General features: G+C 40.0%; 1 long non-coding RNA gene across 1 annotated transcript; it reads left to right on the plus strand.

Moving 5' to 3' along the window:
• Positions 1-754: 754 nt before the first annotated feature.
• Positions 755-1,336, plus strand: LOC133609234 (uncharacterized). The gene is made up of 3 exons (XR_009815681.1): positions 755-975; positions 1,107-1,168; positions 1,261-1,336. It is a non-coding gene; the product is annotated as an uncharacterized lncRNA (long non-coding RNA).
• Positions 1,337-10,956: the final 9,620 nt, after the last annotated feature.

Consider the following 10,956-nt stretch of genomic DNA (forward strand, 5'->3'; position numbering starts at 1 on the left):
TAAAAAAAAAAAAAGACTATTTGAGAAGAGTACATTAATGACGCTCACAAGTCTGGAAGACTTGACATAGCAGCCTTCGTAATAGGAAGTGTTAATTATAATTAGACTGGACTTATATAGAAAAAATGCCAAAGCAGACTTATTTTACAGTGGAGAGAAGGGTTACTTTAATGTACGTGGATGTTATTCCTTAAAATATTTATTATTGTAGCAATATGGCTGATTTTTGGTATTTCTGATCATTTGTGAAGGCACCAAAGGAACTCCTGTGTGTGTGCGTGTGTTGGCAGAGCAACACATATGGGACATTTTAGCCTGTTGTTTTGGCTTGTTAATAAAGTCATAGTTAATTAATCGCCCCCTTGTTATGTTTGTGTGATATACAGTACTGTATAGCACTTTATATTGTGTTCGACGTGCACAAACCTTCACTAAAATATGGACTTTTGTCGAGGCTGGAACCCACTATTCATATTTACATTGCGTCTTGTGGAGAAATTTGCTTCACTATACAAACTCTATGATTCACGAACCATGCTCAAGAATCAGTTCATTTCGTAAATTGAGGTTCCGCTGTACAGTCAAACTAAATTGCGTGATTAATCTGCATACATACTGTATATAAATAATGAGACCATTTTTTGTGATTAATCACATGAGTTAACTCGTTATTTTTGACAGCCCTGATTTTATCATTTGAAGCCCTTGATAATTGTTAGTTTGAATTGCTCCAGCATGTCCATGTTTCTGCAGCGGTAGAAGGAACTCGCCGAGCATCAAAGACCCTCAAGCAGCCCCTCGCCTTTGGTGTCACAAGTGTGCCTGAAGGCCAAATGCTTGCTGGATGATAAGAAGGAGAAGAAGTGCTGGAAGATCAAAATTAGCAGAGCAGGAAAGATCGGGGGGCGTCAATACCCCGCCACTCCCTCCCCCCCTTTCTTCTCATGTGGTGCCGGGTGGAGGCGGCGAGCTCAGGTAGCTGCACTTTTTAATGACGCCATTTGCCTAATGCCTTCTCTGACTTGTCAATCTATCTCACATTATCATCCTCGTCTCCGCCTGTCTTGCCGCATCGCCCTCGCCCCTTGACTCCGGCACGCCGAAAGAGCCTCGCCTTGCATGTGACGAGGCTCCAGTGGCCCATTAAGGGCTTCCTGCAGACTAATTGGTGAGACGTTAAAGACAACAATAACAACAACAAAAGGGGAGGGGAGCAGGACAGCGAAGGGCTGAGCTTTTTCTTTTCTGCTGATCATGCAGGTTGGCGAAGAGTCAGTCCAGTCCAAACTCCTTCCATTGCGTTTCCCACATGGTTACCTGTGTTTCAGGTAGGTATACTAGGGAGACCCGGTAGAGGGCGTTTTTGTTAAAGGGGAGCTGCACTTTTTGGGGAAATTTGTCTATTGTTCACAATCATTATGAAGGAAATATCCTGCTGAAAACGTCTCGGTATGATGACGTCAGCGCGTGACGTCACGGATTGTAGAGGACATTTTGGGACAGCATGGTGGCCAGCTATTAAGTCGTCTGTTTTCATTGCAAAATTCCACAGTATTCTGGACATCTGTGTTGGTGAATCTTTTGCAATTTGTTCAATGAACAATGGAGACAGCAAAGAAGAAAGCTGTAGGTGGGAAGCGGTGTATTGCGGCCGACTGCAGCAACACAAACACAGCCGGTGTTTCATTGTTTACATTCCCGGAAGATGACAGTCAAGCTTTACCATTGGCCTGTGGAGAACTGGGACAACAGAGACTCTTACCAGGAGGACTTTGAGTTGGATGCGCAGACGCGGTACCGTGAGTACGCATGCAGCTGCGGCTTCCAAACATTTGATCGCTTGCCCGTACGTGCGTGCCGCTATGTGCATGTCACGTACGTAACTTTGGGGACTTTGGGGAAATATATGTGCTGTATGAACTTTGGGGAGGTGAACGGTACTTTGGGCTGTGGGATTGAGTATGTTGTACAGGTGTTTGAGTTGTATTGGCAGGTTATATGGACGGGAGGGGGGAAGTGTTTGTTATGCGGGATTAATTTGTGGCATATTAAATATAAGCCTGGTTGTGTTGTGGCTAATAGAGTATATATATGTCTTGTGTTTATTTACTGTTTTAGTCATTCCCAGCTGAATATCAGGTCCCACTCGCCTCTCACAGCATCTTCCCTATCTGAATCGCTCCCACTGCCCTCTAGTCCTTCACTCTCACTTTCCTCATCCACGAATCTTTCATCCTCGCTCAAATTAATGGGGAAATCGTCGCTTTTTCGGTCCGAATCGCTCTCGCTGCTGGTGGCCATGATTGTAAACAATGTGCGGATGTGAGGAGCTCCACAACCTGTGACGTCACGCGCATATCGTTTGCTACTTCCGGTACAGGCAAGGCTTTTTTATCAGCGACCAAAAGTTGTGAACTTTATCGTCGATGTTCTCTACTAAATCCTTTCAGCAAAAAAATGGCAATATCGCGAAATGATCAATGTGGTGCTGGAGCCTATCTCAGCTGCATTCGGGCGGAAGGCGTGGTACACCCTGGACAAGTCGCTACCACATCACAGGGGCAACACAGATAGACAGACAACATTCACACTCACATTCACACACTGCAAAAAGTCAGTGTTCAAAAACAAGAAAAAAAAATACAAAAATGAGGGGTATTTTATTTGAACTAAGCAAAATTATCTGCCAATAGAACAAGAAAATTTGGCTTGTCAAGACTTTCCAAAACAAGTAAAATTAGCTAACCTCAATGAACCCAAAAATACCTTAAAATAAGTATATTATCACTAATAACATGTGCACTTTTCTTGGGAGAAAAAAAAGAGACCTTTTTGCTCAATATGTTGAGAAATATTCTTAAATTACGTAAATGCTAGTGCCATTATCTTGACATAATGATATGCTCTCGGCATTACATTTCTTGAAACCAGCAAACTTATACTAAAAACAAATTTATTGTTCTTAATGGAAAGGCAACAAGGCAACCGCTTGTTACTCTTGGGGTCTCCTAGCCGCTCAGGCAAACCATATTGTCTAAAAATGCATTTTTCCATCGATAACATGACATCATCGCGCCAAGTGTGTGCTCTTTCATTCAATTAGTGCGCATATATACAGCCTGGCCCCCGGCCAAAATGTTTTTAATTGTAATTTTGAGGAATTTATCTGAATGTGCATGAACTATTTCTGTTCAAAATTGTTTGAAATGTCAAATGATTGAATATTTACTGTCAGTTTACTGTACTGTGCCAACTGTACTACTATAGGAGTACGTCTTTTCTAGCGAAGTCCATGTGGCTGTCATCTGTTTTAATTATGAGACACAATTGTGTCAAAATAATGATTTTTTTTTTTCATGCTTGAAATAAGAAATTATTACTTTAAAAAAGCAGTTTTATACTTGTGAGTGTTGATGACACAGTTTTGCAACACTTGATATTCTAGTTTCAAGCATGTTTTACTCAATATAGGTCACAAAATCTCAGCAACAAGCTGTAATATCTTACTGAGATCATTTAGGACCAAAACCCTTAAAACAAGTAAAACACTCTAACATAAAATCTGCTTTGTGAGAAGAATGGTCTTATCAGACAGAAAATAAGCAAATATCACCCTTCTTTGAGATATTTAATCTTACTTAAATTTCAGTTTTTGCAGTGCACACTAGGGCCAATTTAGTGTTGCCAATCAACCTATCCCCAGGTGCAGGCACGTGCACACATAGGGCCCTATGGGTGCTTGAGCCCCTGCCCTTTTTTGCCTCGTCTTAAAAAGTGCCCTCTGCCTGTGTGTGTGTGTTTTTTTTTTGTTTTTTTTCTTTTCTTTAAACAACATTAATAAATTCCTGTCAGGGATGTAAAAAAAAAACAAAAAACAAAAACAGCGGTACAAAAACTCCACGTTTTCTTGTAATACCGGGTTGTTTGAGCCTGCCGCTTCCGCCAGAGAGAGAGAGAGAGAGAGGGCGAGTGAGTGAGTAGTGAGAGGAGAGAGATCCAACTGCGCCCCTTGAGGAGACGTGACACTTGACAGTGGAGCAACTTGAACCTGTGAGTTATGGTCTAGTCGCCGTCCACTTATTCAGCATCTAATATGGGTAATATTTCAGAAAAACGCTGTATTATTTATATTATTTAATGTGTCAGCTTCTGTTTTTGCCGGACGTCGGAGCACGGCGCATCAATTCAGCACAGAGTAGAGCGGAAGTAGTGTACAAAATACAAAATAAAACACCGGGTTAATTTTCAAAATAAAATGCACTGTGTTTACGGCGGATCACAGTTCTCTCACAGTAGAGGTTTAGATATAAAGTTTATTGTGACTTTGCTATTACTGTGTGGGTTAACAAAATGATAATAATAATGATAATAATGATAATAATAACAATAATAAGAAGAAGAATAATGATAATGATGATAATAATAATTATTATTATTAATAATAATAATAATTTCAGCATTCTGGGGATATAAGATGTAAGTTATCTGTTAGGAATATTACCATCTGTATTTAAACTTGATTCATGTTGATTATGCCTGCAACACAATGCCAAAAAAAGAAAGGATACAGAAAAGGAAGGAGAAGGAGCGCCAGGAAGCAGCTAAGGGTAGCAGACCTCTTAATGCATGGCTAAAACCAAGTACTAGCACCAGAATTCAAGAAAGACCACAGACCTCAGAAAGTGTCACACCTGAGAGAGAGGCAGAGACCTTAGAAGCAACACCTGAGAGAGAGGAGGAGGAGAGTGTAGAAGCAACACCTGAGAGAAAAGAGGCTTTAGATGCAACTCCTGACACAGAGGAAGCCATAGAAATCCCGGTAAATGTTGGGGAGGAAGAATCCACAGGAAGGGAGGCAGATGATACTACTGCAGAGGAAGCCATAGATGAGGGGGAAGTTGAAGGAGCTACAAGTGATGTAGGAGAAGAGGTCTTATCAAATATTGCACTGTTAAAGTATCCTACAGATCAATACAATATTAAAGTGCTTATCTTTAACAATAATAAGCCAGTGTTTTGTTGCTTTTCATGTCTTCCAAGCCTATGATAATGTGAATTAACTCATTATGACAATAATTTGTTGACACAAAGGAAATGGCAATCACTTTTACCTACAAAGGACACACAGCTAAGTAGTTAGCTTCCTATTAGCAAATTTAATTTTACATTAATTTCCATATTGTGTAAAGGACCAAAAAAAAAATCCTGCCCTTTTCTGACTTTGAGCCCCTGCCCCTCTATAATCATGTGCACGTCCCTGCCCAGGTGCATGTCTTTGGAGGTGGGAGGAAGCCGGAGTACCCGGAGGGAACCCACGCAGTCACGGGGAGAACATGCAAACTCCACACAAAAAGATCCCGAGCCCGGGATTGAACTCAGGACCTACGTATTGTGAGGCACATGCACTAACCCCACCGCAGTGTGCCACCATGCTGCCCCTGTATGTACCTTTCAGCATTAATGGCGCCTTCACAGATGTGTAAGTTACCCATACCTTGGGCACTAATACACCCCCATACCATCACAGATGCTGGCTTTTGAACTTTGTTTCTGGAACAGTCCGGATGGTTCTTTTCCTCTTTGGTCCGGAGGACACGACGTCCACAGTTTCCAAAAACAATTTGAAATGTGAACTCGTCAGACCACAGAACACTTTTCCACTTTGCATCAGTCCATCTTAGATGAGCTCAGGCCCAGCAAAGCTGGCAGCGTTTCTGGGTGTTGTTGATAAATGGTATTTGCTTTGCATAGTAGAGTTTTAGCTTGCACTTATAGATGTAACGACAAACTGTAGTTACTGACAGTGGTTTTCTGAAGTGTTCCTGAGCCCATGTGGTGATATCCTTTACACACTGATGTCGGTTTTTAATGCAGTACCGCCTGAGGGATCGAAGGTCACGGGCATTCAATGTTGGTTTTTGGCCTTGCCGCTTATGTGCAGTGATTTCTCCAGATTCTCTGAACCTTTGAATCATATTACAGATTGTAGATGGTAAAATCCCTAAATTCCTTGCAATAGCCTGTTGAGAAATGTTATTCTTAAACTGTTTGACAATTTGCTCACAAATGAGTTCACAAAGTGGTGACCATCACCACATCCTTGTTTGTGAATGACTGAGCATTTCATGGAAGCTGCTTTTATACCCAATCATGGCACCCACCTGTTCCCAATTAGCCTGTTTACCAGTGGGATGTTCCAAATAAGTGTTTGATGAGCATTCCTCAACTTTCTCAGTCTTTTTTGCCACTTGTGCCAGCTTTTTCGAAACACGTTGCAGGCATCCATCCATCCATCCATTTTCTACCGCTTGTCCCTTCCGGGGTCGCGGGGGTAGGATGGTGCTGGAGCCTATCTCAGCTGCATTCGGGCGGAAGGCGGCGTACACCCTGGACAAGTCGCTACCTCATCGCAGGGCCAACACAGATAGACAGACAACATTCACACTCACATCCAAATTCCAAATAAGCTAATATTTGCAAAAAATAACAAAGTTTACCAGTTTGAGCGTTAAGTATCTTGTCTTTGCAGTGTATTCAATTGAATATACGTTGAAAAGGATTTGCAAATCATTGTATTCTGTTTTTATTTACGATTTACACAATGTGCCAACTTCACTGGTTTTGGATTTTGTATAATAACATTTAATATTTACGTATTTTGATCATTTTAAGCATATGTGACACATTCATTTAAAAAACACATCCTGATGTTTGCTTTTCCTTTTTTTTTTCATCACTGATTATTACTCACTGCAGACTTTATGAGAGCCAACAAACATAAAAAAAAACCATCACTTACTGCACAATGTCTACTGTTATTAGGATGCCGACTGCTAGGATGTTCATATATTCCCATTTAGATGAAAAATGTCTCATAATATTCGCAAAGAAATGGGCTGCGGGGCGGAGGGACCAAGCGTCTTTTCGTGTCGTTCTCGCCATTTCCGGGTCTAAATTGGCTGTCAAAGTGTACCAGCTTGTCGGAATACGTCCCCGTCCTTCTACTATCCAGGTGAGAGGCATGATTTATAATCGATAATAAAACAAAGAAACGAGGAATAGCTGATCACTCGATGATGTAAATATCGGCACACAGGCTTGTGATCACGCCGCCGCTATAAATAGTCTGTCTGCGTTAGCGCTTGTAATAACAATATCACCAATACTTGGTTAATATTCAAGTCACGAAATGTAAATGGAGTATTGTTGGCGGTTTTAGATGTTTTTTATTAGGTTATATGGGTGGAATAGAGGACCTCCCATTGGCTCCATTGTAAGCGGACTTTCATTTGCGTTTATTTACGAGTTAGAATGCATTAAATAAATACATTTGTTGTCATGTCTTTCATATTGATTGTAAACGTGCAGTTCACCTTCAAGAATAGTTTAGTTATGTCACATACAATCGCTCCTCGCCATATCGCGCTTCAAAGTCTGGCATATTCTGCATATTTTAGGCCTAAATTAACCATTTTGTAGCATAAAATTGGCTAAATGAACAAAAAATATCAATACTACAGAAATACCGCAATTTCCAGACTATAAGCCTGGAGCTTATAAAACGGTGCAGCTAATTTATGATTCGTTCTTCGCTAGCGGCCATAATGTAAAGATGAACACTGAAAAGATGTGGTATTATCTGTGCTATGGCGCCATCTTTTGGACGAGTTCACTCACTGCAGGTTATGCGGGTTGAAAATGTACTTCCTGTGTCGTGCCTTGAACCGGAAGTATAACCATCCATATCGTTTCTCTGTTGAAAGGATTCTTCATTCGTCACTCTAAGCAACGTTTGTAAGTTTTACAATATAACTAAAACAAGTCATACTTACTAAACCGTCCCCTGTAGGAGTGTTTTCATGCATATTTTTTTGTGCTACTGTAATGTAATCAAACTAGCATCGTTAGCAAGTGTCTGTGTTAGTATTATTAACTTACAATTGCATTTTTTTGTATTGTTTCAGTGATTGAGTCTGTTTGAGATAGCTTCCGCTGCTAGTGGGTCCATGATGATGACTTCTGTTTTGTTTGATCAGCCTTTTTACTGCCGTGTGACAGGGACCATTTGGAAACAATTAAGGTATGTAAATTAACATTTCCAAAAATGTTGTACCGGTATATATCTGCGGGTTATAGTCCGGTGCGGCTAATATATGTAGAAATACTTTTTCTTCTAAAATTTGGTGGGTGCGGCTTAAATATGGTATTGGCCACTAGATAAGACAAAACCAATCAGAGCGCAGTGTTCAGTAACGTGGCCACTGAATGGCTCAGCCACAGGCAGCATTAATATAGTTGATTGAAGGAGTGTAAAGATGTCCAGAGTGCCCACATAATGTTAAAAGCTGTAGTTAGATGGTCGTAAACAGGTTTTTTATGCCCTAGCTATAAAAATATATGAAATTAATTTACCGCGATCAGGCCCAGAACCACTTAACAGCAATAAACCAAGGTTTACTGTAATATGTCCTGAAAGCTGGCCAATCAAGTACTTCCTTACTTCTCATAGTCTCATGATAAAAACAGCCAACCACCCTAAGGCTACACTGACACTGCAGGCCAGGATGTCCGATTCGGATTTTGTTGTCAAATCCGATCTTTTTATGTAATTATTAACATTAGAAAACAAAAATGTGATGTCTAATGTGAACGCAGTCTGTCCCGCATGCAGACATGACATCATGAAGGCACACATGCTGCATTGTTTACAGAAGTAAACACAGCTCCAATGCTAGTAGGTCTGCATTTGTGGCAATTTCAAGGATTTTGTGCAATCAAAGTCAACATTTTATGTTGAGATTGTTGGTACTGTTTAAGAGTCAATAGCAATCATCATAAATACATTGACATTTTTACAGTTTATACGTGTGATCTGTATTGATATCGGTCGCTCTCATTCATGGATGATCGTATTGTAATCGGCAGCAGAAAATCCCGATCGGAACATCTCAATCAGATTATTTATTATTCTCAAAACTGGAAGACTCAGGTAGGGTCTGATTTAGGCTAATACTAATAAAGTACCACAATACTAATTGGTTGAAATCGGTTCTGTACTGCCTTTGAAAAGTACCAGTACCGTTCTTTCATCTGAATGCCTGCTGTGTGGCGGTCACCATGCATGATGCATGATGTTGAGTGTGTCAAAACACACACACAAAGTACATACAAGCAATAACATCTTGGAGAGGAGGAATGGCAAAAAACGACAATTCTACTGGTTAATAAAGAGTGTGTGTGAAGCGAAATATGGAGATATTTGGGCTTCAAAACTAACGGTAAAGGTGACGCTTTAAACACGGAAGCTCTGTGGTTCAAGTGTTGCTTTAAACACGCTTCCTCAAATGTGGCGATTAGTATTACCACCTTTGCTTCAAACTTAGGTAAACATATAAATAATAAGCATTCAGATCAGCACAAGGAGTTTAAAGAGTGACAGGTAATAATGTTGTTGTTACACCTGTCCTGTTGTTCGGCTCCGGTGCAGACCGAAGTAGAGGAGCACAGGGCAGACACACTTCACTTTACCCGTCAATGGGTCTGCTAAGCTCTGCTTTCAGGTCAGAATGACGAGGCCGGCGATTCGTGACAATCTGGTTGCTTTATTATTAGTTTTGCAGGACACAACCAGACCCGTTCATCTCTCTACTGCGCAGTGCAGCTCTACCGATCTCTCTCTTTGCTCGCCCACTCACTCACCTACCGTCACTCAGCTAACACGTTGCCATTCTCTTAAACACACATACTGTACGCTACTCTCATGAGTTAACCAGCTCCTCTGCTGTGCACATGTATGTAGGTACATAACATGTAGATACGTATACGCGCTGCTTAGCTGCTTAGATTGATGCCAAATATTAGCGGAGTTAAAACTGCCCAATCAGCAGTCAACTAATGCAAATTAAATGACAATATTTTGTAACAAATTGCTACAATTTGTGTTTTGTCTTTAACAAAAGTGTGTTTTACCTGCTACATGGCCTATATGTGTACATTTATCCATAGTTTTGTTTTTAGTACTTGCTAATAATTATATTTTTCTTAAAGCACAGACCAGGAGTGACAACCATAAATCATGAAACATTTAAGATAATGTAAATAAAGCTTTTTATTATATTCAAACCTAATCCTTGATTATGGCTGACTATATGTAAAAGGGAAAATTGTAAATAGTTCTTTGAGTCCAACAAGAAAAGCCCAATGTGTTTAATGCCTTTTATTTTATATTTTAAACTTCTAAAATTGTTCTTTGAGTGAAATAGAAAACATATGTTTATTGTATTGTAGGATTTTCTGTTAAAATAAAGCCAATATTGACATTTTTTGTAGTTCCCTTTATTTTGAAAAGTATCGATATATATTTTGGTACTGGTACCAAATTATTGGTATCGGTACAACCCTCGTCTGACTATACAGCTATTATTCCAGTTTTTTAATATTACGCCCTATCTTTGATCAAAATAAGGTACCCCAAATGATCACTTATTCGCTGTCCATCAAAACCTAGCTCTGTATTGCATTGGGATGACGCAAGTGTAGAGCTACTGTACAGACCAGGGGTGTCAAACGTACGATCCGGCCCGCGAACAGGTTTTATCCGGCCCACGGGATGAGTTTGCTCAGTATAAAAATTAACCTGAAATTTTTTAATGAAAGAAACAGCTGTTCTAAATGTGTCCGCTGGATGCCCCAATAGCAATTCTTTGTATCTTTGTAGATGTCAGTTGAGGAAACATATGTCAGTTGAGGAAAAGGATCAAACTATATAAATAGCATACTGTAATTTGATTTTGATATCATTTTTTTTATCTTGATGGATTGAAAATCAATACCAATGAGTTGATTGATGAACATTAAATTAAATTAATTAAATTAAATGTATTCAGAAAGTATAAATAATGACAAATAAAGATAGAATTCTATTAACCGCCAGTGTTGGGACTAGCGCAGTAACGC

This window comes from Nerophis lumbriciformis, linkage group LG07 (genome assembly GCF_033978685.3).
Source record: "Nerophis lumbriciformis linkage group LG07, RoL_Nlum_v2.1, whole genome shotgun sequence".
NCBI lineage: Eukaryota > Metazoa > Chordata > Actinopteri > Syngnathiformes > Syngnathidae > Nerophis > Nerophis lumbriciformis.